Source organism: Argiope bruennichi, chromosome 8 (genome assembly GCF_947563725.1).
Source record: "Argiope bruennichi chromosome 8, qqArgBrue1.1, whole genome shotgun sequence".
Lineage (NCBI taxonomy): Eukaryota > Metazoa > Arthropoda > Arachnida > Araneae > Araneidae > Argiope > Argiope bruennichi.
The window spans coordinates 46,655,271-46,683,214 of NC_079158.1; the positions used below are offsets into that span (position 1 = coordinate 46,655,271).

Below are 27,944 nucleotides of genomic sequence, written 5' to 3' on the forward strand. Positions count from 1 at the left end.
AGTTACTGTAACTGCTTTTTAAAATGAAGTAATTTTGTAATCTAAATAATTAGTGTTTACTACGATCCGGATGTAGTCACTGACAAAATCATTAAAATAAATCATGCTTGCGATAAGGTAAAAGAAAAACTGAAGGTAAAAGTATAAGCACCATCACAACCCTCTGAACAGTTGAGAAAACTGAGTCATCATATTCTGATGTATTTTGAAGCAATCGGCGAGTCATCTGGTGGTAATGACGCGCGTCTGCTGCCTTGTTTGCCTCTTTTTCATTTTCTTTAATTCTTCTTGCACACTTAATTGAGCGCAGAAGAACAGATCCCCAACCATGCGTTGAATCTTGCCATTGTTTTCTTGGAAGAAAGGAATAGTGGATGAGATTGTTCTTCCTTGCCGTCCCAACTACCATCTTATTGTCGAGTTTCCGAACAAAAACACCCCAAATCCGAGGAAATTCAAGTTTTGATTGTTTTCGAAAGTCGGAAATCTCATCCGGGAAAAGATCAGCAATCATCTCAGTTCAGCTCTTTTATCTTATTGGGTATCAGTATCAAGCGTCTTAGCGTAAAGACGGTCGCGTTTATGACTGCATTATGATGTAATTGACGCTGTTTCTTGTTGGAAAAGCTGATAATAATTTAAAATATGATATTCAAGAGATATGTTTCTGCTTTCCTTTTATTTTGAGTGGCATACTTTTTTTTTTTTTTTTTTTTTTGCTTTATTGCATTTTACTGAACTTAACCGCTATTAAAGATAGTTGAAATTGATAGTATAAAAAAACTACAGAAAAACCAGTGAGAGTTTTCTCCCAAAAAATGCCTCGCATACTCTCTAAAAACTTGCCGTGCCAGAGAATTCCTAATAGGGCATTGGCGTACAATAGTTATGAAATATTAACATTTGGCGTGAATTTAATATTTTTTACCAAATTAAGCTAGCCAAATTACTAGTACCTAAAAATCGAATTTGTGTTTTAAACATGTTTTTCTCAGCCGATTGAAACAAAGATTTGACTCAAAACTGAATTTGTGATCACAATTTGCCATACCAAATTTGATATATTTTAGCCAAGACATTTTTGAAATATCGCGTTTACTTGTTTCTGCAAGTACAGACCAACAGACAATCAATCTGTAGTTGGATATGGTTAAAAATTTGGCAGGTGTCTATACTATAGATATTAAATTTGTGTAGCGAATTTTATCTATCGGCTATTTTTTTTAATTATTATGTTAACTTACATTACAACAACCGGGCAGACGGATTTTCTCAACAGATTTACTCAAAATTTGATAGAAATCTACAAATTTAGTGTAAAGACCATATGCCAAATTTCAACTGTCTAGTTCAAATCGTTTTTGAGTTATCTTTGTTACTGACAGACAGGCGGACATTTTCCAAAAACGTGTTTTTCGAACTTAGGGAGATCTAAATTATTGGAGATTCGACGAAATCTGGAATTCGAATTTTTTAACGATTACTATACTTTCGTATACAGAAAGTATAGTAATCAAGAAACTAAAGTAATGCAAAGTATAGTAATAGAAAATATAGTCGAGAAAGTATAGTAATTGAAAGTACAGTCGAGAAAGGCCGGCGTCCTGGCATAGGGGTAGCGCGTCTTCCCCGTAATCTGGGCGTCCCGGGTTCGAGTCCTGGTTCGGGCATGGTTGTTTCTCTTCTATGTTCTATCTGTGAGGTGTGTGAATGTGCCCCCCTGTAAAAAGGGGTTATGCAAGCGAATGAGTGATGCGTGAGTAGTCAAATCGTACTCTTGGCCCTAATTGGCTCTGCGATAAAAACAAGAGGCGCTCCCCCTCAGACTTAAATTCGGCTGTATTCGAACAGCGGGCTTGTCCGTGGCAAGTGCCATAAGAAACAACAACATAGTCGAGAAAGTATAGTAATAGAAAGTACAGTCGATAAAGTATAGTTATAGAAAGTATAATAGTGAATGTCTAGTATACGAAAGTATGTAATCGATAAAGTATAGTTTTTAATCTCTTGCGAGAAAGTAAAAAATGTTAATATGTTATATTGGACTAGAATTCAAATTTAAAATTTATTTATATGAATTCAGTGTAAAAAAGCTTAATAATCAAAAATAAAAGTAGTTTAATTTTAGGAAATGTATCTATAGTCCTAAAATACGTAAAAACGTTCATGACGTAATTAATCATTAATGCAATCTTTTTTAACTTGTCGTGTATCGCCCACTGCATGATAAAAACCAAACGAGGTATGTCTCCCCGAAATTTTCTCGCAAACTGTCTAGTAGATGCACTTGTCTATTATTAATCATATGCTATTGACAAACAACAGTTGTTATAAGAGTGCGATTTTTTGGTAATTAATATCTGGAATGCGGTTAATGCACATGTATCAAAAAAGCATATGTGTGTTGTGGAAGCTTCCCCTCCCTCCACCGACTGAAACCAAAATTTAACACAAAATGACAATTGTTCTCAAAAAATCAAATACCAGATTATATATAATTAAATCACTGCTTTTTTTTCAGTTATCGCTTTTACAAAAAAAGTGCAGACCGAAAAGACTCCCTGCTTATGAAACTACTGAAGCATGACGGAATTAATTCCAATTTCGACATGAATCTACATTTTAGATGTTTGAGCTATGCATTAAAATGCTTAACTTGTGTATTAACTTTTATACATCTCTTCGTTTTGTGTTAACATTTATTCGAGTAGCTGCACAGAAAGACCTATTTTGAATGGAATTCATTCAAAATTGGATAGATGCATACGAATTTGAGATAAAGCTATTTACCAAATTTCATCCATCAAGCTCACAACGATTTTTATTCATCCTCTTTACACAGATATAATGCTAAAACGTGTTTGTTGCACTAAGAGAGGTCTAAAATTTGGAGATTCGTCAAAATTTCGATTTGAAAATTGTTTGAGGATTGTAATATTCTCTTTATACGAGAAAGTTAAAAAAAATCATTTTCAGTATTTATACAACAAAATACATTGAATAAATTCCATGTTTCATACATCTTTGAAAGAAGTTTAAGTATTTGTTGTGTTTTAATTCTTTTAAAGAACATAATATGCATAAAGCACTTACTTAAATGTATTCATTCATCACGTTCTTGAAATGTATATGATATAGGAAAAAAAAATAATAAACTACAGGCTGTCTGCAATTCTATTGATCGACTCATTCACTCTATGGTATCTATTTTTACTTATATTATTCATTTTCAAGAGTTTATTTTCCATGTTAAAAAAATCGAGAAAGAAAAGAACAGATTTCCGATAAGAAAAAAAAAAAAATAATTATGGCTCGCTTCTTGGCTCATATTGTGAAAGAGGAAGTCAATTTGCATTCAAAAACCTTTTCAAATTTCCACTTAACAATCCTTAATTATTAGATCATGAATTGTGAAAATTCGATGCTTGCATAATACAATGGACTGTGGTTTAATACACAAAAAAGAGAGCTTGAATTAGCAATGTTACTTTCTCATATGCGAAGTACACAAAAAAGGAAGTTTTGTAACCGTCAAACAATTCGAACTCGAGATTTTGACAAATCCTCACGCTTAAGACCTCTCCGAGTCCAGAAAATACATTTTTAAAATTACTTCCATCAGTAAACACAGTAAATGTTTTAAGCTAGGCAGATGAAATTTAGTATACAGTTTTTAAACCAAACTTGTAGATTTCATAATTTGAAAGAAATTTATAAAATTCTAACATGAAGTCTGTCTGTTTCAGTGAAAGTGAACACGATATTAACAAAACGCAAGAAAGTGATATATAAAACTTAGTGCACTACTTTAACAACTTTAGTGTTGATCTAAATCATATTTTTAATGAGTTGCCCATCCGACAATCTATATATCTGCTCGCATGTAAACGCTAATATTCAAAAACACAAGGATTTATCAAATTACTAAAATTGTAGTTGTAAGTTTAGTTCTGATTTCGATCGGTAGAAAAAGGGCTCTCCAAAATGCATTTTCTTCATTATATAAAATGCTCAAGACAAAGAATTTGAAAATAAAAAATCGAGCATTCATGATGTTCACGACCTTGAATAAGACCCACAATTCTTTTACATCTTTATTAGGGAATAAACAAAAAAATTTCAAAACTGATTTCCGCTGATTTAAGAATAGTAATAAACAACAAAAGCAGCAGCAACAGCAAAAACAACAGTAACAATAATTTGGGCAGGACAAACAGCTTTTAAATATGTCGTCAAGTTCAGTTGAAAATAAAGACCTTTAATTCAATGAAGATCATTGTTATTCGATTTGGCTTATTGATCCCTCAGTGTAAAAGAAATACGGAATTAAATGAAATATAAGAGAATTTATTACCGAAATTGTTTATTTTAAATTATCTCTAGCTATTAAAAGATAGTGTCTGCCTGTAAGTTAGCTCTATAAATCAGACAATTTGACCTAGACTACTAAATTTTCACAGATATATTTGAAAGAATAAAAGTACGAATCTTGGAGCAATTTTTTTTTTGAAGTTTTAATTAATTTAGTGACATTTTTAAGTTTTTAAATAATAACGCAAAAATATCAAGTTAAAAAAGGAATTTTGTACCATCATAAAATTTGAAACATTGTCTTTCTAATAATACTAATTTAATAGTTGAATAGTTTTTTTTGTCTATTTTTTAAATAAAGTACAAATGTTAAACATTTTGTAAATGTAAATAGAATGTAAAATATTTTTAAATTTATTTTTTAATTCTTTTTAATGTTTGCAAATTTTTCATCCTGAATTTTTCTTTCATTGTTAAATGAAGAAAACCTGCAGCTTATTTTGCTAAACTGAGTAGATAGTAGATTTATGTTTAAAACATGCTTTTAATAAAATGTTTGAAATTTTATTGTTCTGAATATTTTGGTTTATTTTCAGAGATAAACAATGAAAAAAATATCTTAAAGTTCATATAATTTTAAACATTGTTGCTCTTTTTTGCAATATATTGGATGTTTAAAAATATATTAAAATTTTTTCATCGTAAATTGCTTTCTTACTATCGTAAGCTGAATTTTTTTTCTTTTTAGAAAAATCTTTATTGAATGGCATTCTAAGATCTTAGGTAAATTGTTAAATATATTCTATAATGCAAACAAAATTTCAGTATCGAACGATACTACTCTCTTGATGTATACTTGTTTAGAAAATGCTCAGTTTCAAAAAGACAGCTATTGTATTTGTTGAAGTTTAATCACTTCGAGTTCAAATTAAAGATCAAATTTTATCTGAGACGACATAAAATTAGGAAAACGCATAGCACAATGAACAGGTTAGTGTTAGGATTCTAAGATAGCACATTATGTGCCTATTAAAATTTCAAATTTAAAAATACTTCGTTGAAAAAGTCATTAGAAACGGATGAGATAAAATATTTAAATGGAAATTTTTAACAAGCATTAATCCCTGCAAACCTAGCCACAATTGGCTAGTTGTGTATAAAAAATTCGTTTTTTGTCAGTTGTCAAAAATAATTTTCAGAAATGAAATTTTATTTTAAATAAATGTGATTACGAAAAAAAAAAACTCAATGGAAATGAACATTTCATCTCCAAAAGTGAGTTTTTATTTGCATAACACTAGGCATTTTAAATGAATATGTGATATCAGTATGATCAAATAACTGTCAATCCTATCAATAAGTTAAAACTGTATAGTAATGTAAACGCAGTTCAAGCAATACTTGTTTAGCTAAGAGACTAAGAATCGTTTGGTTGCTCTGAGCACAACTGTTTCTAATTGATTATTTCCTAAATATGACAAATCGGACCTGGTGACGGAGTCAAAATTTAAACAGAAAATTTTCATCGGTACATTTATTGATTTAAATAAAATATAATTTTTGTTCGTCATTTACAGCATTTTTATAATTAAAAGTGTATCGATTTCTAACAATTTATAAATTAATTATTAAACTTTATAACGAACACCTCGAATAGCGATTAAAAAGCTATTAATTAAAAATATGCATATAGAAATAGGGAGTGATAGGCCAATAATCATAATGCCCTCAAGGATTATGTTTATCGCCCATTTCATTCTTAACCATTATATATTAATGATACATTTAAAAAAAACTACTCGTTTAGTTCGAATCCTTTATTTTTTAGTTATCTAAGCCTAAAGATTCAAAATGATCACACAATTATTTTATTAAATTTCGGATTAAAAAGAATTTTTTTTAGCATTTTAGTATGATGAAGATATCTGAACATTTAGATTTCTTCCGTTGATCAGCTCAGCTCTAATTTGAGACATATCTATAATTTTGATTTACATCCTTCAATATTTCCTGCATCTTACTTGATTTATCGTATTCACACAAGCTTGGTGAGACATCATCGACTCTTGGACGTATTTACTCACAATTTTGATATGGATCTATAACTTTGGAGTCGAAATAGTGAAATTCATTGATTTAGTTTGTTGCCTTTGATTTACTGCTTTCATCTATACTTATAATAAAGCTCAATGTGTGTGTGTGTGTGTTGGCGCTCTACAGGCCAGACCGTTTGACATACAGCTACCAAATTTGGTACATGTATACCTTGGAGGTTGGGAATGTGTACCTGGGGTTTCTTTTTTCGAATTTTTAATTAGAATTTTAATTATTAATTAAAAACTAACTTTCCCGCCAAAAAAATCTTCCATTTTCCCCACCGCCAACTTTTCCGCCAAAAAAATCTTCCATTATCCCCAACGCCAAACGAGAAAGGCTTCAGTTTTTTTTTTTTTTCTCCCAACAGTAATGAGGCTAGGGTTAAAATTTTTCGGCGGATTATTTCAATCGGTTCTGTTTATTTTCTTAATGTTTGATGCATTTAAAATTAAACATTGTTAATGAATCAATCTTTCAGATTCATTCTGAAGTACTTTTGAATTAAAATAAAACAGAATAAAGGAAATTAAACATTTCTGTATAGCGTTACCCCAACTGTCGTAGAAAAAATCACGTATTTGCGTTACGTAACCGGCGAAGAAAATTCACGCATGCGCATTCTGTTCTGATTGTTGCCATGACAACGTTATCAATGGATGATTTAAATTATTTTTGGGTTAGTTGCATGCTTTTGTAAGTAAATTGTATTTATGTTAGTTATATATTTTTTGTATATGTTTATAGTTTTAAGTACATCGTTTTTTAAGTAGTTTTTTTAAAACCTGTTTTCAACCGTTTATTTTAAACGATTCGTTTTATTTTCTTAGTGTTTGATGCATTTAAATTTAAACATTGTTAATTAATCGATCTGCTCATAATGAATCTAAGAAAATTTTGTTGACCAACTCTTGAGATATTACATAAATTTAAAAAGATATTCTTTAGTGCCCATAAAGTTTAAACGCTGAGTGACTCTATTTTCAGTAATCAGATTATAAAAAAATGCTTTGTTTCAGTAAAAAATATTATTATATTAATTGAAGATAAATTCTTTCCACTTTAATTTAAAGCATAAATTCTACGGGTGCTAACAGAAAATGAGAGAGATACATATTACGTTATGACTGAAGGCCTTTATAATATTATGAATGAATTATATGATAATCAAAATTTGAAGTTTTAAAATATTTTGATGAAGAAGCTATTAAAGTAGAAATTGCATAAAATATTTAATTATTAAAATTTTAACGAACATTAAGATTGGCGAACCGGCTGGTCGCCAAAGGCGGCTAGTATACATATAAAAAGACAGACCGAAAGATAATTAACTTTTTGAAAGATTTTATCAAAAATTTGATATTAAGTTGCAGTTTCTGTGACAAAACGGTATGCTAAATTTTGTGGAGAGAGCTTATAAGCCAGTTAACAGCAACGCTACACGGGCAATTGCTTTTGTACTGTGGTACCACAAGGTTCCAGGTTCTATCCTCGCTCATACCAATTCGCTACAATTTCATTAAACTTAATATCACAAAAGACCGTAACCATGTGACCAGACGATAGGCCACCGCTAAACGATCTCACACAGCAGGACAGTACAAGCTGCCAAAATAAACCAGAAGCTTCAACAAACTCTTTCATATAAAAAAACTTTCTGAATGTTGCCATCAAAGCCATTATCTCACGGAAGACTTTCCCGGAATCTCCCATCCTCCTAAAAAGCTCCTATCTCACCAATAACACTTTAGAAGCATTAAATAAGGATATGTACTTAAGAGCATAAAAGAATAAGATTAGAATAAATAAAAATAATAAGATTGTAATAAATAAAATGATAGACTACAGTAAATAAGATCATAAAATTAAATGAAACTGGAATAAGAATTAAATTTTACATTAGTGTTTTTGAGTTATGTCCGCGCGCATACGGGTGAAATGCCAGACAATCTGTTTGTAGTCGGATATAATCCAAAATTTGATATACATACAACTTCAATGTAAGGATCACATATTAAATTTCAATGATCTTTCTTTTTCTGTTTATGTGTTATTGTGTTCATAAATTGGAAGATATAAGTAGACAAATGAAAGATATTTTTTTTCATACTCGAAGTTTAAAACGTGGAAATTAACCAATATTTTAATGGTGATTTTTTTTTCCCGATTGCAATAATTTTTCTTTTTATACTTTATTTAGGAAAAAATACAAAACGTAAATATTTGGCAAGATGTGAGCGAAGAAAACGAAAATGGAATCAATATAGTGAAGTAATAATACGATGAACTCCACTACGCATATCATCTGGCACCAAAGTATGTATTGTCTTACGCTAAATTTTAGCATAATACCATAAATTCTAGATGCACAAAGGATACCAAAATCAAACTATTACATACCCTATCAGGTGTGCATGAATTCAAACACTTAATTCTGTGTTCTGTTCAATCTACTATTGAATCTATGAAAAGAAATTATTAATTGAAAAGAAATTAAATTGATGAAAAAAAAATTAAATCTCGTAATTTTGACGAATTTCCATATTTCAGATCTGCGTAATTTCAAAGCACGCACTTTTGGAATTTTATCCGTCTCTGAATAAGTTAACCCCAAAATACTTTGAGCTAAACGGGTGAAATTTGATACGTGATCTTTACACCAAATTTGTAGATTTCTATCAAGTAGGTGTGTCTGTCTCAGATTAGATTCTCAAGAGGTGTGTCTGTCTGCCCGAATGCAAATGAACACGATTGTTACAAAATACAAAAAGCTAGGTGGATTAAATTTAGCACACATTTCAACATCTGAAATGTATATTTATTTTAAATTTTCAATCGAAAAAACTGATGGAAAGTTGATTGTTTATCGGTCAATACATGTATATAAATATTACAGGATAGTAACGCAATGATTTAAATAAACACAAATGAACGCAATGATTTAAATAAAATCTGATACAGGATTTTGTAACTGAAATTGTAGTTCTACACCAAATTTTGTTTTCAGCATGATTTTAAAATGCATATTCGGTTTTCTGCTTATATTACATAAACAAATGCTCATATGTGGGGATTCTGATAATCTTATAACTTTAAACGAGTTTTTCAGTTTAGTTAGTTTAGTTATATTAACGTCCCGTTTGAAGCAACACTAGGGCTATTTTGGGACGGACCTCGTCATTTTGAACCGCGGTCAGATGACGAGGACGACACCTGAGCTGGCACCTCCCTCTCCACACCACACCACACCAGTGGGAGGACGTTTGGTCAGGACGGATTTAACGTGCGACAGACCTCTTACACGACGGTTCTTCGGTGGAATCGGGTCTCGAACCTGAAACCCTCCGGTTCCGAAGCCGAGACCTTACCACCAGGCCACCGCGGCCTACTTTAAATGAGCAGTTCTTATATAATATGCATGTATGTAAATTTATTTCGTGTATCACGGTAATGGCTCTAACGATTTGGATCAAATTTTATATTTAGATAAACTTTTTCTTTTTAAGTTTATCTATATAGATTCTATCCTGAAAAAACACGATTTTACACACACACAAATATTTTTTATAATTAACTGTTAGAGCCTTTTTCTATCTACTCTTGTGCTGACAATGTCATATACGCCTTCTCGTAAATTTATATGGCATTTGCATTATTGCCATAGGATGATAGCCTACTGATGCTTAAAAATTTTGTGAGATGACGATACATGACATTATTCGAATACGTTCAGCTCACATCCAATAGCAACAATGCAATTATTGTATTAACCAATTCGAATAACGTTAAACTAAGTGCATTCGTGATTTTTTTAAATTTTTTTATTTAAATGGCCAGTTCAAATGTAGGTAAGATTGAAAAATATTCCTATGTAGTCAGTATGTGATTAATATCTAAATTTTTTCTCCGAAAAAACACAATTTTACAAAAAAAAACAAACAAAAAAACCATTGTCAACTTAAGCTCGGTCTTCCAGGTAATAAAAATTTGAGTGGCGCTCATGGCCTTATCCAATGCCTATAGTTTCCATGCGACCTGTGGGGTTGAGGATAGAACTTTTATTAATAAGTAATCGAGAATGTTTCAGAAGACCACTCCCGCTGTTTTTGTGGATGTCAACTCCTGCAAAAAAAATTGTAGACCGTATAACAGTTTCGTATATCCAAATTCAAAAACTTGATACACAAACCCTTAAAATGGTGAAAATGCTCTATTTTAGTAAATGAAGTTCATAACCATAAAAAAAATTCTTGTTTCGGAGAGATTCGTCATCTATCACAGGTCACCCCGATTCGAACCATGATTACAGGCACTTAACCCGGAAGCACATGACCCCACTCATGGAAACCTGAGCATTCAAGTGAGGTGTGACCGGTGGTGGATTAAGGTGCTTGGACTCTCCACGCCCCAGCATCATTCTGATGACTTCATAATGGATGTCGTAACAATTTCTTTTACACGAACTTTCAAAACGAGCTTAACTTTCATTATTTTAAACTCTCGTTTAATAGACTTTCATTAGAAGTGTTTTGGTCTATAAAATTAATTAGCGGAGAGCATTAATTGCTTTAAATGATACAAAACAATTTGTCACTATTTTACTTCCGAGGTTAAAAAAAAATTCAAAATAATGACAATCGCCTAAATTTGAATTACAAACAAAAGGAATAATTTTCCATTTGAAAAATATATTTAATTTTATAATGTATAAGAATGGACAGTTTTCATTGTAAAGCATTATTTAAAATATTTATTTTTTGAAGAAATATTTTTGTAATTGAGACGAAAGCTTTTAGATGCGATAACTTTAAGATTATAACCAAATCTCAAATTTAGCTTTAGATATGAGTGTATATTCAATGATTTCAATAAAAATCAATATAGTGAATTCATTTTTGCTTTCATAAATTTAAAATAAATAAAATTTTAAAAAAGTTGAAATTCGTCGCAAACTTTAAGTTATCATTTGAGAACATTATTTTTTTAAGTCATGTGGTATCAATTCGATAGAAAAACAACATCATGTTCTCGCATGACTCATATTTTGCAATCACCACCATTAATTCGAAAAGCGATGGTTTTTGACCATCTCAAAACCAGTCGAAGTCTAAAATTTTTTACTCGAAGCCGAAGTTTTTTTCTTGAAAAACCAGTTTAAATCGATTTTAAAAAATCACGTATCTATCAGATTAAGTATGCGTCGTTATTTAGAAAACGATGGGTCCCCCCCCCCTTTTTCAAAATTGTTCAAATTCCAAACCTTTATTTCGAAACCATTTTTTTATCTGGTTTGGAATGATTATGTGACTACTGTATAGCGCAAATGGTCAACTTTTCGAAAATATATATTTTTTCATCTCAAAATCGTTCTAGCTCGAAAACTTTTTTTTTACCTGCTAGAAAAATTTATAATTTTTTTTAAAAAATTATATATAAACTTACGATACTTCTCCTCGATGTTCCGCATTCATTCCCATTTTCTGCTCTGTGCTACTTCGAGCGATAATTTCTTATAACCCTACTCTTTATTGACCAAACAGGAGAATCAAGTACATGGCGATCATTTGCGCCAAGTTTTTTGGCGATAAATTGATGCATCAAAAGTGATAAATCGAAATTTTCTGCTCGTGCATTTTGTGGCTTTCAAAAACTTCAAATCATAGCATATTCTCACTTGATAAAACTAAATATCAAGTAATATGGAAATTATATGATATTGTTCATTAAAAAGAACCTTTTAAAAATATACTAAATAAAAATACCCCAAAATACGAATCTGCTTAACGGATCTATAATGCTTATAAATATTATAATATAAAATTTTATACGAATACAGTGAAAAAGTTTATATATGAATACTAAAATCTGAAGAAAAAAATTTTTGAGAAAAAAAACAGAACTTTTTATTATGCATGTGTTTGGAAATTGTTTCTAAAAGCTTGAAATTGTAAAAAAAAACCCTGTATGTACCTGTTATACATTTCAGGTGAAATGTCCCCTTTTAATGAAACTTAAATTGAAAAATGTCAATTTTTAGAGAATACAAACCATTCTCAAATGCTAAATGTGTTACCTAATCCCCTCAAATGCTCTTAAATTTATTAATTTGGGAATCTAAATCTATTCAATCTTACTATTAAACTAATATTCGTTCAGAGAGATTTCCGTTTTATGATACATGTTTTTGGATTATGATCCAGATTTTCTCAGCTTCTACACGGACGCTCAAGAACCTAGGCATTCAAATCGGACTCTTAGGGGAGGTAAAGTGCATGATGTTGCACAAATTTATAGAAATAAAGATAAAAATTGAAAACAGAATTAACCATTTACAGGACCATTTTTTCTAGTCATATTATGTTAAAATATTTTTAGGCTTGAAATTAGAATGAGAAAAGGGATTCATTTAGCTTATTAGATAAATTTAATTTGATTAATTAATTCATTTGGTTAATTAATAATTAAGTGACAAACCGAGACGCATCATTTTGTGTGAGATAAATAACTGAAGCATCTAAGTTTCTGTCTTTCTAAAAAAATTTGTCAGAACTTATGCCAACCAACATAATTTCATACAAAGATTGATACATTTGGTGGGAAGTATACTTCCCACGGCATTAGAAAGGGTTAAAACATATAAAATGATTAATTGTTTAAAAATTTAAAAATATATATATGAGGAATATAAACACAAAAATATCAGATATTTTGCAACGATTTTTATAATTTTTCGTTCAATATGATTCATCTGTCTTAGTCATATATTAAAGCCACCTTATTTAATGCAGAAAAACATTTCGAAAGAACTGTCGGAAATAAAAGATTTTTAAACTCAAATATAATTCTTTTCTCCTATTATGAACTTTTACTTAGAAATAACAAACTGATCTCTGATTTTTTTTCTTTTCTGAAACGTCGAAAATCGGAATTGTGTTTGGTATCTAGGCAGTATGTTTCTTTTCATTAAAATATACAATGATTTATCAAATTTCTACAGAGTTTGAAAAGAAACAACAATCTTTTCACCAGATAGTAGAGGAAGACGTTGATTGTTTATCTTTGGAATAACAATGTTTTTATTGGAATGAATGCCTTTGGAATGTGATTCACAAAAAATGAAATGTGTAAAAGGAAACATGCGAGGAAATAAATTTGAATTTTAATGAAAGTCAGAAACCGTCATATTAAGAAGACAAAACATTCTGATGTAATAAAACACTAATTTTTCGAAGGATTTTCGAAAAAAAAAATATTTATAGGCCATTCGAATATCTCGTTCGAAACATCGTAGCATACTATTTTAGATTGTTGATATTCATTTTATTTTTAAAATTTGCTCGTAATGATATAGCAGCCATTACATGTACTAAAAAAAATGTATTTAATATTTTTGCCGGCACTAATGTATGAATGCAATAATTACAGCAGTAAAAAGTATTATTGTAAAACATGCTTTAAAATTTATTAAAATTGGAAGAGAAAATTGTATGAAAATAAAATTTATATCATTAAAAAGATTATTTTTTGAATTTTAAAGAGACATCAAAACAATTTTTTTGTGAAACCATATAATTCAAAATTAGCAATTAAAAATATCAAAAAATTGATTAATTAAAAATCTAACCAGAATTTTGAAAAGTCTTTTCTTTGTTAGTATTTACTATCCTAGAAATAATTATTTTCAAAATCTGGTGCTGTGAGGTCCGATGACCTGAAATGTAGGTTGTTTTGAACGATTTTTTTCCCTTCATATATGCAATGTCACAATTTACAGATAGTGTACCGGTTTGTAAATTTTATTATATTGATATTCATTCAGGAAAGATAGGGAAAAGGAGAAGTTGTGAGGACCTCTTATTTTTAAAGTCACATCTCTTTTTTATACTCTTAGAATGTAATAATTAAGTAAAAATTTCAAACAATTTCAATAGCATTAAAAAAATACATACCACAAAATAAATTACTGTGGTTACTTGTAGTAAAAACTTTATATTTTCTGAATCATTTAATATTTTTTGGTGGTAAAGTTTTATATTCACTTACCTTTTTTTAGGTCTATTACTCATTGTGGTAAGATAGTTTTATTATATACATTATACTTATCTGCAGACATATTTGTATTTACTATGAAATGTCGAAGTGATCTCAAAGAAATTTCCAAAAATCTTCTGTTATCAAATTAAAGCCAATTCTTTTAAATTTTATTAGATGTAAAACGTATGAAAAAACAATTTCGTTATTAGCAGGGAAAAATTTGCAATTTTTGCTGAATGCACGATAAATTAGAAATTTGTTTTCCACAATGCTATATTACTGAATTTACTTTAAATCTATATAAAAATTAACAATAAATTTACCCAAAGAAAGCAAGAACAAAATAGTAATTGCATATTCAATATACATTTCAACAAAATTAAAATTTCATGTTATTAAAAATTTAAATTACTGGTAGCGTTACGCGAAAGGAGCTTTACAAGTTTTGGAGGAAATTCAAAATACTTAAAGAATTGAAAGGATATATCTAAACTTGAATGAGATTCAGTTACATTGTATCGAACTTTTATATGTATCTGTTAAAGAAAAGCTTTTATTTTAAATTTGCAATGTCTTTATCAATTTAAAACCAGCGGGATTAGTCTTCCCAAAACTTTCTCGCATATTCTCTAAAAACTTGTCACGTCAGAGAACGCCTTACGTGATATTGGCGTATAATAATTACGAAATATTAACTCTTGGCGTGAATTTAGCATTATTACTTGGCGAGTTATTCGGCTATTAATTTCTGGTATGCCTTAATAGTACACAAAATCGAATTAGTGCTTTAACACGCTTTTCTCAACTGATTGAAATAAAAATTTGATACAAAACTGCACTTGTATTCACAAAATTCCCTACCAGATTTGATATGCTTAAATTGTTGCATTTTTTAACTATCGCGTTCACATGTTTCTGAAAGTACAGACCGACAGACAGTCAACCCGTAGTTAGATTTGGTTCAAAATTTGACAGGTGTCTACATCACAGAGATTATATATGTATATCGAATTCTATCTATCGTGCTCTCTTCGTTTTGTAATTGTCATGTTAACAACCAGACAGACGGACTTCATCCGAATATATTTTACTCAAAATTGGATAGAAATTTGTAAATTTGGTGTAAAGACCACATACCAAATTTCATCCATTTTGCTCAAAGTGTTTTGAATTATCTTTGTCACTGACAGACAGACGATCAATTTCTAAAAATGTGTTTTATAAGGTTATGGACATCTGAAAAGTGGCGATTCGTCAAAATCTCGGGTTCGAATTTTTCGACGATCGCTATACTTTCTCTCTACTACGTATACGAGAAAGAAAAAAAAAAAAAAAAAAAAATCATTCAAAAATATTTCCGTAATGACATTTTCTTTAATAATTAGGAAAAGAAAACATATGAAAATTAAAACTTGTTAAAATTACTCGTTATAATTCTATGTTTATAAAATGAAGCAAAGGGTTTCCACAATATTAAAAAAACTTTAAGGCTCAAAAGACAGGCAAAAGAGAGAACAGAAAACTCAGATGGTAGAATAGAAATTCGAATATGAAAATGCAGATTTTGCGTCCATTAGAAAACGTAAAAAAATAATTTACTTAAATCAGTACAAAATATCTGAACAATAGAAATTTTTCCCCTTTAAAGATTTTTCTGTTATAAAAATATTTAACATATTTTTCTTGTTCTTTGTAAATTTACACATCTTCAAATTTCAGCCTATTAATCGAGCATTTACTCATATTCTATACTCTGTAAAGCAAGTTTTACATTGCATAATATTTTATTTATTTGTTTATCTTTTATTTATTTATTTTGTCTTCTAAATCTGTTGATCGTTTCTTCAGAAAGCGTGGATAAAAGATCGTAAAGCACTTCAAAACCCAGCCGCCAGAATTTCGAAACATATCGTCGTATGCTTCACGCTTCATTATTCGCGCCAAGTGCAATTAAACGCGCCTTGATCTCCATGTAGTAGACCCTAATAGTCACCTGCCCTGGCCTTCATCGCCAGCCAAGCATCCCTCTAAACAGAAAGTGGACGCGGTGTCAGGATGTGCTGGGATTTTTATTTTTTTTCGTAACTAGGTAAGGGGGAAATGCATCGTTAACAATACTTCGCACGTTCTGTCAATTTAGTCTTTTTGTTACTTTTTCCTTCCCTTCGGAGCTCGAAGGTGAAAAAAAAATCTGTGAATTGATTGATTCGGTTCCGCGTTCGATTGTGACAATCGCAAATTCGCTCTCATTGTTTAGATGGTTGATCATTCTTGTGACATTGTATCTTTTTTAAAAAAAAGTTTTGATCGAATAAGGAATTTGGTTTTTCGTTTGCGCTTTTTTCTTCTAGGAAGTAATGATACTGCTTTGATGATGATCTTACGAATCATTTATTGTTAAATCAAGCAGTACTAAATATATTTGCTTTTATATTCTTTTGTAGATAATGAATTGAATGATTGATTTTTACTTTTCCCGTATACGAAGAATACAAAGAAAAATTATTGTAATTGTCAAAAAAATTCGAACTCGAGATTTTCAAGAATCTCTACATATCAGATCACTTTAAGTCTGGAAAACATATTTTTGGAATTTTGCGTCAGTCCTGTCCGCCTGTTATCCTGTCTCATAATTCAAAAATATTTGGATCTAGATGAATTAAATGAATTTGATATACAGATATTTTATCGCATTTGTAGATTTCTGTCAAATTTTGAACGAAATTTTTTTCAGAGGAAATCTACCTGTTCAATGTCCAAGCACAACTGAGCATAATATAAAAAGATAGATAAATAAAATTTGGTACACAAATTTAACATCTAAAAATTTAGATATATATCAAATTTTCGAAGGAAATCTACCTGTTCAATGTCTGAGTACAAATAATATATAAAGTTTGATAAATAAAATTTGACACGCATGTTTAGTTTAGCATCCAAAATATAGACACATATCAAATTTTGAATTAAATCTGTCAAAATGTTGACCGTCTATCGGTCAGCATTTTCACATGCCGAAATACAATAACTTATAAGTACAAAGATTTAAATAAATAAAATTTGGTATGAGATCTCGTGGCTACAATTATAATTCTGTGTCAAATTTTGGCTTCAGTTGATCGACAAAGAGGCTTTCAAAATACAAATTCTATATTACCCAAATGCTAGGAATTAATCCCTAAAACTATCACTGAAGATCACATGATGGATTCTATAAGAATGCTCACTTCACGCTAAAGATCAATATTTCGTAATTATTGTTCACCAATGCCATACAAGGCATTCGCGACCTTACCTAACGTACACAATTTAGTGTTAGGAGAGGAATAGCATCTTTTCTAGAGGATATGTAAGAAAGTTTTGTAGATCCATTCCCTATAGTTCAGTAAGTAAATAAATGAAAAGAAATGCTATGAATTAAGATAGATATCTCCAATAATTTTTTGGGTAAAATAACTGCCAACAAAACCAATCTGTAAGTTCCTCTTCAGCACTGAAGCACTTCAATATCTATTACTTTTATTGACCACATTCTGTTGAGTCCTTTTTGAACCTCTTTCCTTTATCACCATTCCGTGTTGCGGGAACTGTCCGTTTTATTGTGTTGTTGTTTCTAATGACACTTGTCCTAGACAAGCCCACTGACTTAGAAGCCAGTGATTTTAAGCCAAGGGTGTGTCTCTTGTTTTTTCAGTATCGCCATCTAGTGCGAAGAGTACGTCTTATTGTACCTCTTCTTTTCACTGGAACTTTAGAATCTCTAATATGGACTAAATATCATCAGCGGAACTGCTTTGTAACTGTTAACTGGCTGAAACTTCAATTTGTTTTTGTGTGTGCGCACGCTCTTGTGTTTAGTGATATAAATTTTTTGCTCTCTACATCTGAAAACAAGGGATAACAGTCATTAATGCTATAAATTCCAGTCTCCTACTTCTTTCAAGTTCAAAATGACTTAGTATTCAAATTAAAAAAAAAAAACGAAATAATATTGAGAAGAGCTATATTTCATGCAACAGGTGGCAATTTTGTTAGAAACATCACAATTGATTCTTTGTTATGAAATAGGCATGAAACTTTTTAATCAATCTTTAATATTGGCATTGGCAATAATTCATATAAAAACCATTCTTTGAATCGGAGACTTCAAAGTTATTTTTCATGATAGGAATATTTATCCAAAATTCAATCTTTTTACATCCAATTTAGGCAATTAATATATAAAACTTTTAATCATCGTCGAAAAACGGTGAGTCTTAGCTAGAATATAAAATTGATCAATCTTTTAATTTATATTGTTTTTTATTAAAAAATTCCAACCCAGTTATCAAGTAAAAAGTTAAATACGAACGACATCTTATTTGCATAAAAGACAATATTTAGTCATTATTATTATATTTAATAAATTTAGATTTTATTTTTTATTAGACTATCGGACTTTTTGCACGGAGCGTAATATTACATTTTTTGTAAAAGTTTTTTTTATTATATTGATATTAAGCATAGATATAATATTGCTACTTTTTCCCCTTTAAATGGTGAAGGTAAGATAATATCTACAAAATACGAAATATTGTGCTTAAAGACCATATATGACTTTGATAATAATATGTGACATGAAGTATTAATGGCAAACTTCTTCATCTGAACATAAATTCACTTTTCTGGTAATTTAACGTTATCTGAAATTATTTTGGAATAATAAGAAATAATGTCTTTGTATTCTGGAGGTGACTACGTAACTTAGATTTTATTAGACAACTTCATTGAAAGTATCATTTAAATGTCCTTCAAGAAGAATTTTACAAATAATTGTATTTTAAAGGTCAAGCTGTTGAATATTTATACGTATGCGGTCACAACTTTTTTGCTAACTCCTTTTCGTAACTGTGCAGTGGTTTTTAAATTTGCATTAAAATATTAGACAGATGGTTTTTCTATACAAAAAGTAGTAGTTCTTCGGGAACAGTTAAAAAATATGTGTGTGTGTGTGTGTGTTATATTCCTTGTCTTTTTAGGGAAAACCCACATAATTACTTTTTTTCGGTATATAGCTGAGCTATCCCTTAATGTGATTTCACAGAATTAACGTAAAAAAACTACTGAGCTTATGGCGATTTGATCAAGGCCTGCAATTATGGCTATTTCTCAGATCGCACCAATGACAAAACAAGACCGCGCCCTTTCTCCTTCTGACTGTCAATCCAGTTCCAAAAGCCGCCATCTTTCAACACATCGTTGCACGTGCGGTTACGGAAAAAAAAAAAAAAAAGGAAGAAAGAAACTGGAAGACATATGTTGCAAGGACACTTGGTGCTGTACAGCTCGTCTATTCGTCTTCGGTAAACAAAAATAGGTTACTGTTAAGCAATCATGGAAAGAAATCGCAGAAGTACTGATTGATTCCTTGCTCGGCGGAAACTAGTTCTTGTTCCTGTCCATTAATCCCAAATTATGCCCTGCTTCTGTGACCGTGATCGGGAATTAATCCGATCAATGATACACTCAAAAGTGTTCGAATTATTTTAAATGAATAATTCTTACTGCATTGTTTGAGTGAAAGAGATAAACGAAATGGCGGAAGCTACTGAATATTTAATAAGGTTTTCGTATTCAGGATAGCATAAGTAGTTTTGTAAATTTAAAATCAATTTTCATATTATCCATCAATAGATTAGGCAGAAAGTGAAATTTTAATCTCTATATACATTTCAATGGAGAAAGTTTTGATATTTTATTTAAAAAATATTGTATAAGAAATAAGATTGTTTGTTTGTCACTTTACAGGAAAAATCTTTAAACCTGGAGTTAGAACATTTAGTAAAGATATACTTTGGAAAATAATAACGTGTAGTTTGGAACGATTTTTTGAAACTTTAGTTAATTATAAATTAAGCGAAATTTTGATGTTTTCCCACCATAAGTTTAGAAACTATTATAGCACAAAAAGTGATTTTTACACCATCTTAAAATTAAATTCTTTTCATTGATGTAAGTTTGGTTGCTACAAAATACTAGTTTAATTTTAATTAATTTTTAAAGGTATTTTTAAGTAAATTTTGTAACAATATTTCATTGTTGTAATGAAATTGAAATAATTTTAAAAAAAATATTTGATCCTGGATTTTTTATCTATTATTGGTGTAAGATTTACTTTGACATATTGAATAGTTTTTTTTAAAGATGTGACTAATAATTATAAATCATATCATAATATCATAGGAATATGTAGAAATATTTTACTAGTAAAAATAAAAATAAGGAAGAAAAAAGCTTCTTGCTTTAAAATTCTGGATAATTTTGATATAATACAGTGAGAGTGGTGATGGAATAATACAATTATATAACATATTAATGAAATATAGATTGTTAAATACCATTAACACAGAAAAAAATACAATTTTAGTTTATATCTGTCTACAGTAGAATAATTTCTTGTAGACGCAAACAAGGCGATGTTCATAGTTTTCAAAAATTTCTAGGACTTTCGTTCTCTCGGAATGTTTTTGCGTTTTCCTCGAATTTATTGACTTTTTTTTATTGAATAAAAAGGAAAAGGTCATATTTAATATCATCGAAATTAGTGTGACTACTAAATCCAGGAACTAAAGCAATGAAAAGCATTGTTAAAAACTTAATATTATTTTTAAAAATTTGTTAAAACTAAGGACAAAAAGAATGTAGAAAATGAAATTGGTTTCATGGAAAGTTTTCGTTTTCTTTCTTTAATCTTAGAATGGAATAAAAATGGTTTTTGCATAATTATATGTTCCAAAGTTATTGATGATAAATATTAGCATTTTTATTAATTTTAAATCACAAATCTATTTTTTTTTTTTTACTGAGTATCTGCCATTTAAGAATTAAAGACCCTTGATGCAATGGTTTGCATATAAAGCGCTTCGATTAGTTTTTTTAATCATGCATTACATATCCCAAAATATATAGATAGTATACCAGCCAATGTTATCAATTTAATACAAGAGTCACTTTACATATTATATAACAAAGAGTGACTATCAAATACACTGTACATTTTATAATAATTTTCGTTATATTGATCAAAAGTGACAAATGGTTTCAAATTTCTATTTAAAAACCGCTTATAACTAATGAACAAATGCGTTTTATTTATACATATCATTTTCTTAAAAGAATGTCGTTTCTCTGAAAATATTAGTAATTTATAACTATTCATAACTATCTTAGCATTTATCCTTTAATTTTTGATTTCCTTTAAAATTAATTTTTATGAAAGGTTCAAAATAAACTCTAACATTGTATTTCGGTTGCTTCTTTATCTCTTTTTATCGCTCTCTCTCACTATATAATATATTCTAAGTAAATGATAATCTTTTTAATCAATCTATATGAGGAAATTAAAGCTATATTTACCTAGAAAATTGCTTTTAGAGAAAATTAGTAAATTCAAGTAGAAAATTGAAATTTTACTTCTGGCCCAAATGATTTTGTTAAGAAAATTAAAAATATTTAGATCGTAAAAATTGATGTTCAAAGCATAATACTACTGATTTAATTTATTCTTTGAAAGTGCAAAAGAAAAAACACAATTCCGATATACAAATGCTCTTTCACGGCTTTTTTTAAAAAACAAAATTGAGTTGCTAAAAGCACGAATGTAAAAATTTGAAAGTTAATATTTAAAAATTTTCATTATATAATGAACTTAATTCTTTTAGGCATAAGTTTCCCCAATGCATTAATGTACGCATTTGTTAATTAATTTATAATTTTGTTGATCTCCTAAATGGGTAAAATAACATTTAATAAATAAACTATAAATTCAAAAAATATCAATAAAATTTCTATTGAATTAAGTTTATCAATGCTAAGAACTCGCTAATTTTAATATAAACAGAAGATTCCATATAATTAAAATAATAATAAAAACAACGAACCAGTCGCCTAACCCCAACCAATAGCTCTATCTTATCAATTTTCATTTCATATGAAAGCTCATGACCTCTAGATATGACATCGAAGTTTTTCTCCTCCATCTTCCTTTTTTTTTTTTTTCTGATTGAAATAATAAAACTCAAGCAATTTCAAAATGCAGTCTCTGTGAAAAGCTTGCAACAGAAATCGCATAGAAATTACTGAATCGATTTTCGGAATTTGTGTTTTACATAAATGCTTAAGACTTCTAGATATGCTATTAAAGGATCGCCTGTTCCCCGTCATCTTACCTTTTGAGAAAATTCAAAGAGAAAGAAAAACTTGGAGGAAAACCTCAACAGACTTTCAGCTGATCATTGTTTAATATGAACGCTCATTTTATCGACACTTTATCAATGATTGCCTACCCACTATATTTCCATTTTGTGAGATATTAGGCAGTAAGATTTTAACTAGCTCTCAGCCTCAACGGCAAGAACGATTTCAAAACTTTTCCTCGCCAACTTCCCAGTTTCATCGAAGTATAATTACTCAATAAGAATGTCCTATCATTATTGTACAACTTGAATTATTGTAACCATACTTTAATAATAGAGGATTTTTTGTAATAAGATGATTTTGTTGTAATAATATGGAATTCATCAAATTGACTAATATGAATAAATTAATCTTATTACTATTAACCAACTTCGGAGACATATTATTGACATTAATAAATCCATGTCGATAAATTTTACAAAAAGGTATCTTAACAACAACAACAAAAAAACCCTATCTTAAAAATTAAAATACTCAATTTTGTTTTATAATTACATAACAATGAGCATTCTGATTGGCTAGCTAATACTGATTGGCTAGAAAATTAATTGAAAAGGAAACTGGTGAAATCAAGCCTTTTATTGAGGTTAAAGGCTCTAAATTCACTTCGTGTATTTACTCGAAATTGGAGGTGGGAAGGGCAGATAACCTTCATGAGGTAACTAGGGGCCGTGATCGTTTATACAATATAAAAATTAGTAAAATCAGCAAGTGAGATATTTTATTTTAGTGGTTGTAATTGGTGAACTCTGCCAAAGTTTGTCACTACAAAGAACGTGCAGTGAAATATTACTTTTGAAATATCTCAGAAATTTATAATAGTTGAGAAAAAGAAGCATTTAATGCATAATTCATATGACCTTCATATGAATATTTGTTATAATAATTTGATATGAAATAAAAATTTACAAATTTTTTATTGCTTGTGGGTTAGGAAATGTTTTTGGTTTTGCCAATTATTTTAAATATACAGATAATGGACTAACAGATGGTCTCCAAATACGGCCAGTATTTCTTTAATTTGTAAACTATTCCTTTTAACTAAAAATTTTGAGCTTGCTTACAGGCTACCGCCGAGGACTATTACTAATTATATTTTTAGTTTCTGGCATTTGATATTCACTCTATTTAACTTCCAAAAGCCTTGTTTGATAAGTGACAGCTTATCAAATAGGGATAGATTAGTGAAGATTATAAGTACCTCAAATTTTGCTCACAAATTTTAAAGTATAATTAAAATGTTAAGGAGAGTTTTGTAACTGTTACATAGATAATTAATGTTTCATAAGTAAAAAAACATAAAAACAATTTCATCTTTAGCAATGCTTTATATATCAGTTTAAATATATTAAACAAAATATGAGAAATATTAGGCAATAGGAAAAATTTAAGTTTTTTATGTAAGAACTAAAAATATATCACTAAAATAAATGCAAGCCAAATATTAAGAAACAATTCGAGACGACAAAAGGATTACTCAAAGTGCAACTACAATAGGTGCGCATTATTTTACTAGTAACGCATGATCCAAAAATGGTTTCAAAAATCAGTTCTGAAGGGAACAATTAATATAAAAGGATTAAACCATTATTTGGAGAAATACAGAAAATTGATTATTATGAGATATAGATTCCTTTTTATCTATTTTGAAATTTTAACATACGTTCTTTCTGAAAATAATTTGATCTCTTTTAGTTTATACTAATTTTAAATTCATTTTAAGAAGGAGTTATTTTCTGTAAAAAAAATGAGAGTTCCAAACAAGCAAAATGAACTTTTGCAGTTCAGAATTAATTCACCTTATCTAAGATTTTTTTACTATTATTTTAGCAATTTACTTTTCTTAAAAAAAAAAAAAAATGTATTCTGTATATTGTCTGCTCGTTTGCTTCCTCTAACAAAATAATTCAAAATTTCTATTGTGTCCAAATTTTCTTTCGAACAGAAATGCTCGAATGCACGGGATTCGTCTTATTTTCCAATTTTGCTGCAGTTGAGTGGCATCATCGATGAGATCGCAAAGAGGCAGACGATTGTGCTTTAGAAGAATCGGGACTCATTTACTGTAAATGTAGCGATCAGTTAAAAGATCTTCTTAGTGCGAAGCGAAACTAGGTACGTTTGTCAAAGGTTATCGTAAAAGAAACTAAAAACAACAGAATTATAGTGTCAAAATATTCATCCATTCAAAATTTTGTTGCCATGCTGAGCAGTAAGATGTCTCTGGAAAAAAATGCTCCGAATTTGTTTTATTCTTTTATCTTCAGCCATTTTTACAGAAAAAAGAAAATAAACTTGTTCTATTTCTTGAATATAGTAATTCTCATCGATTTTTATTAAGAATATAACTTTGAATAAGATTCATGTTTTATATGATTATAATACACATTTGATTCACTTCCATTATTTTTTTCCATTTATAATTAGTTAAATTTTATTCAAAAATTGCTAAAAACTAAAAAAGAGAATTTTGAAATTTGAAACTATTTTACTAAATAAATTTCTAAATACGCTATTCTGTTCCAAATTTTAGATTAAATGAATGAATTTCTTTTCGTTAATCATGAATTTAAAAGCTAGAAAATTTCTTTGTATTCCAGAATTACTTAAAAGAAAATACTTTAATATAAATTTGTTGAAATGTGAAATTATATGTAAGCTTGATCAGGAAATTTCTCATATTTTATTGAATTTATCATTAAATGCTATTCGAAATGCTTTATAACTTTTTGCATTCTAAGATTATTTATATTTATTTTTATAAGTATATTTTTTATTTTGTATTAAGCATTAAATAGCTCCTTCTAATTTCTTTTTTTAAATAATCAGTCTACATTACTATCTATTATAGAAGTGAAATTATTAAATCTGGAAAAAAAATGGAAATTTAATCGAAATTAATTTTAGTTACAATATTTCTCTTTGGAGGCTTTAATAAGTTGTTTTAAGGTCGTTTTTCAAATTATAATGTTTACAAGCTGGTACATTATTTGTAAATTATGTTATCTGTGATACGAAAATAATTCAAAGCTATTTGCTGAGAAGAACTGTTCTGTCGGACCTAGAATTACCATATTTATATAATACAAGATGTTTTCTTTGTTCAAGGTGTACTTATTTATAATATTAAGAATACTTTTCTGTATACCGTAGTAATTTACTGGGTATCTATTTGTAACCCAGTTTTTATCCAATATTTTAAAAAGTACAAAGGCATTACGTTAAATAATTATTCAGTTATTTAACTAAGTTATTAACTTTAATAACTCAAATTAAATGCTATGTATTAAATTAGATAGCTAACTGTTAGTTAAATAAATAGCTAACTAAAATTTATTTAAAACACAACAATATAGCAATTATTTCTATTGAGAAATAAAATTATTTCTATCATTTAGCAATTTAAAAATCAAAATTTTATTAAATATTTTAAAAATGCTTTATCTTAATATTTAAATGAAATGAAAGTGCAAATTAACTTTTATAGAAGGGCGCAATCATTTAAGCAATATTTATATTTAAGTCAATAATTATATATTCTAAAACTGAAGTGAAAGTCTCTAATACAATATTAACCGATTAACTGCGTTAAACGCCCAAACATTCAATCCAAATCTTCATTTTGGTGTGGTCGATTGTATGCAAATCGTATGAAATAAAAAAATTATCTTTCGATATAAAAAAATTAAAATTTAAGTGAGATATAATACAAATATCATTTAGAAGAATGTTTTCTTTATAATAACAAAAATAAAAACAGAAATAAATTCCATTTATTTTTGTTTATGAAACAAAAATAAATTCCGCAGTTCTGCTTCTATAAAATATTTTTAAGCCTTTTGTCGTATTTTTTCAGATTCCTTTTTTTACTAAAAAAATGTAATAAAAAATTGCTTTTTTTATCAAAAGTACCAAAAAATAATTACGAATTAAGCTCAATGTTTTATTTTTATAGCAGTAATTGATATAAAAATTTATTTTAACCTTCATTAGTTTCATATTTGTATAAACATCCAACATCTCCAATAAAAAAATGAATAGGTCTCTAAGTAAAGTAATTGTAACTTGAAAAAAAAATCGTTATTTGTTACAAAATCGCAAAAATGATACAGAAAAAGATGGCAATATCTTTGTTTGCCTAATCGTTTCGCTATCAATACACAGTATGATAGCGGAGTTACCATACATTGTCGAACTATTATTGGAAAAGTAACAGTTGAGAAATAGATGAATCACCTTTAAATTGACTTCGAAAAATTGATTTGCTTTCTTACACAAATGTGTGATGGTTGAACTTTTATGTCACGCAGAACTTCGATGGCACAAACCTGGAACCGCATCCGTCTGCACAAATGATTTTAGATTCGGCTCCGTGACTTTCAGTAATTTCCAAGATTTTTTTGTTTCAATTTTATTAACTTTTAGTTTAAAATACAGAGAATTTACTTTCGTTTCTAAAAGTCATTTATTGATTTTACTTAGTTATAAAATATGAGGCATCAAATAGTTTAACTGATGAAAACACTAGTATAAGAGTGAAGCTAGTTCACAATTATAACTTTTCAAACAAAGAAAAACTCAATTTTAGAATAATTAATAATATTGATAATTTTATCTTTTTTAAGCAATTGTAAGTAACTGGCTTGCTTTTTCTGATGAAATTATTTTAATATATTTAATTTAAAACTAGTACTCTTTTGGATTTCAATCATGATTCAGAATCAGTTTCTAAAAATGTACTTAAAAGTTTAAGTACATTTTTGTGTCATTAATTATTTTCTTGTATACATAATATAGAAGGAGTATATTAATCGTCACAAAATTCCAACTTGGAAATTTGACGAATCTGTACGTTTTAGACCTCTTGAATAAGAAAAGCACATTTTTAGTAAATGGCTGTCCGTCCATCTGTTTGTGACAAAGATAACTCAAATACTTTGAGCTAGACGGTTGAAATTTGGTACACGGTCATTATACCAAACTTGCAGATTTTTATCAAATTTTGTGTGAAGTCTATTTAGAGGAAGCCCGGCTGTTCGAATATAAATTAACATGATAATTACAAGACGAAGAAAGCTAAATATATAAGATTTGGTACACAGATTTAACTTCCATATTGTAGACACTTTTTAAATTTTGAACTAAATCCAACGACAAGTGGATCATATGTCGGTCTATACGTTCAGAAACATGTGAACGCGATAAATGAAAAGGCAATGACCTAAATATATCAAATTGGGTATGGAATTTTGCGACTACAAGTACGGTTT

At 28.9% G+C, this 27,944-nt stretch overlaps 1 long non-coding RNA gene across 1 annotated transcript in view; it reads left to right on the forward strand.

The window, feature by feature from the left end:
- LOC129981966 (uncharacterized) overlaps positions 1–27,944 on the forward strand; it is a 71,854-nt gene that overhangs the window by 9,498 nt on the left and 34,412 nt on the right. The window contains exon 2 of the long non-coding RNA XR_008785389.1: positions 8,606–8,721. This is a non-coding gene — a long non-coding RNA (uncharacterized LOC129981966). The remainder of the gene's footprint in view (positions 1–8,605; positions 8,722–27,944) is intronic.